The sequence below is a fragment of the Neovison vison genome, chromosome 4 (assembly GCF_020171115.1).
Source record: "Neovison vison isolate M4711 chromosome 4, ASM_NN_V1, whole genome shotgun sequence".
NCBI lineage: Eukaryota > Metazoa > Chordata > Mammalia > Carnivora > Mustelidae > Neogale > Neogale vison.
Window position 1 is genome coordinate 113,277,706 of NC_058094.1, and position 3,029 is coordinate 113,280,734.

The following is a 3,029-nucleotide window of genomic DNA, read 5'->3' on the forward strand; positions in this document are numbered from 1 at the left end:
CCCAGTAAGAGTTAGGATTTGGGCCTAGGGGTGTACGAGGCCTGCAATGCAGGGTCATGGTGGTGCAACTGACAGGGATTATTTGAAAGCACGCTCAGGCTTAGGATAACAATGCCTGTTTGCGCCCAGGGCGGCCCTCAGGAGTCGGCGTGGTCTTGTTGGTCTTGTCACTGACTCCCCATTTGAGGCTTGAACACCCGTCCCAGCAGCCAAGTTTTCTGCCATGAGGAAGGAGGAGTTCTCTATTGTGCTTCAGGTTCCACCATTGGCAGGGACTCCAGCAAAAGTCTTGGGACAGGTGCTGAATACCAAGGATGGGTAGAGATGACGTACTTGGGCCACAGCAATCCTAAATAGTAGATGTGGGGCCCGCTCTCTGGTGAATGACACTAGGTAGGGGCTCAGGCTTTGTCAGAACCAGCACTAGTGTCCATGGCAGCCTATAAATCGGGGTTGATTCAAGGGGGGATTAGACTGATCATCTCACAACTCCCATCGTGGAAAATCTTATGGCCTTGTATTGCACCCCCCAAATTTCATTAAGGGGCCAACATGGAGAGAAACTCAAACATGAGCCGACATCTGATCCTCGCCCTGATTTAGATGCATGAGATCTCAATTAAGCTCTGCAGAGTGTGCCTGCCGTGCCCTTGCCCCAAAACCTAAGCCTAGCTTGTGTTCTCAGACTTTCGCCCTCACCCACTGGCCCATAAGCCCTCCAGTTTGGGAATTCTGGAGCCACAATGCAGCACTCTGCCTGCCCTCCAGAAGAAAAACTTTGCCCTATGCTGCTAATAAGAAACCCCAAATGATTATCTAATGCACGCCACGCGATTGTAAAGTAATTATACAACCGACCCTCTGTACTAATGCCCTGTCTGGCACAGCCTGAGACCAGACATCCCAAACGACACCCAGACAGCTGGCCCCAAATTGAACACATCGGATCCACCACGGCCTCATGTCATCATCTCTTCCCAACCTCGGTTTTCAGGTTTCAGAACCTAGACCTTATCTCTAATCACTGCCCAGGGGTGAACATGATGCAAAAATCAGAATTCCTCCTTTTCTAGAGCAGAAATCTTGTGGTTGGCATGTTGTCCAACGGTCAGTGTTGGAAAACCTGCATGGTCCGAGAGACCACACCAGGGCTTGAGGGCTGCCTTGGGCACAGACACACATTGTGACCCTCAGTGTGAGTCCCGTATTCAGGTAACACCACTCAGTGGCTGGACCAAGAGCCCACATATGGGGCTTGCCATGCACATAGGCACCCAGGCCTTACCAGAGGGAAGGTATGGCAGTTGTCATTACTGCTCCACTCTAAAATCCCTCTTGAGAGGACACCTGAGGCAGAAAACAGGACTTCTCCCTTCCCACAGAATGACCCCAAACTCTAGGGAGCTGGGCAAATCACCAGAGAGGGAATACTCTTCCTCAGACCATGAGGCCACCCCTAAATTAAATGACCATTGTGCACACAACATCCAGAAAAAAAAAGCCTGAGCGACCGCCTCCCACTCGCCCTCATTTCATATGCCAAGGATATCCCCTAATGGACTGTAGATCAGGCCTACCATAACCTCGGCCCCAATCCTGAGCCGAGTCTGTGTTTTCGAACGTCTGTCCCCACAGCCCTGGCACACACAGCCTCCAGGCTGGGGCCTCTGCAGCCACACCACAGGACTGTGCCTGTTCTCTCCTAGGACACTGTGCCCATTCCGTTGGCCACAACCCTACAGAATAGGGGAAACCTCAAGGTCCCCGAGGACATCCCATTACTGTAAGCCACCCTGGACAAAGAGGGGCATTCTGACACAAGCTGAGCAACTACCTCCACACAGACACGCAGACAGATGTCCACAGAGATAGAAGATTGAACCGGACAGGCCCCTAGGCCCTAATCTGAACTCTTGCTTTGGTTTTGTCACTCCTCAGAGGCCTGGGTTGGAAGACCAGCGTATGGGGCTTTCTTGAGGCACCAAACAGAACACCTCTCGTCTCCACATGGGAAGCTTCCTTGTTGGAGCCCTGTCAAACCCTTCGGGTTGGAGAATCCTGCAAAGACTCTGAGCCACCACCACATTCCAAGGTCTCCATGGTCACCATCCCACATAATGACACATCCTTAGGAGAGTCCATTACAACTCAGCCCTCTGGATAGCTCGCCCAAGGTCCTGCAGATTGAGCCTGCCTTATCCCAACCAGTGAATGGGAATGTGAGGAGGCGTTTCCAGACATCCATGCCTAGGCACCTGCTCTCGAGTCTTTCTGTATGGGGCATCTTGGAACCATCCAATAGGACTCGACTGTCCTGCAGAAGGAAACCTTGAGGTTTGGAGCATCTCACAACTCCCAGCGCAGGGAAACTCCTCTGGCCTCATGACGGCCCCATCCCCTTCAGGAAGGGGCCATCATGGACACAAACTCCAGCCTTTGGCTACGTCTGATATTCGCCCTGATCGATCTCAATTCAGCCTCTGCAGAGTGGGCCTGCCATGCCCTCGGCCCTAAACCACATGCTAGCTTGTGTTTTCAGACTTCCTTCCTCACATTCCTGGCAAAAAAGCCCTCCAGACTAGGAATTCCGGAACCACAATGCAGCCCTCTGCCTGCCCACCAGAAGCCCCTATGGGGCTCTCCAGAAACCCCAAATGTGGATCAACCTGCTCGGGCCTCGACTGCACCCCAATTATATAGTCTTCCCTGGGAACTAATGCTCTGCCTGACACAGCCTGAAGCCAGACATCCCGACAGACAAGGAGATAGCTGTCCTCACACCCAGCACATCGGACACGCCATGACCTTCGGCCGTCAACTCTTCCCAACCTGTGTTTTCAAACATCTGATCCTAGACATTATATCAAATCCTTACACAGTTCGGTACCTGAAGCACAAATCAGAACTCCTTTCCCCATGGCTGTAAAGCTTGCTGTTGGCATGGAGTCACACCTTCAGGGTAGGAGAAACCTTCATGGCCCCTGAGACCACGCCCAAACTTGAGTTCTGCCATGGACACAAACTCGCAT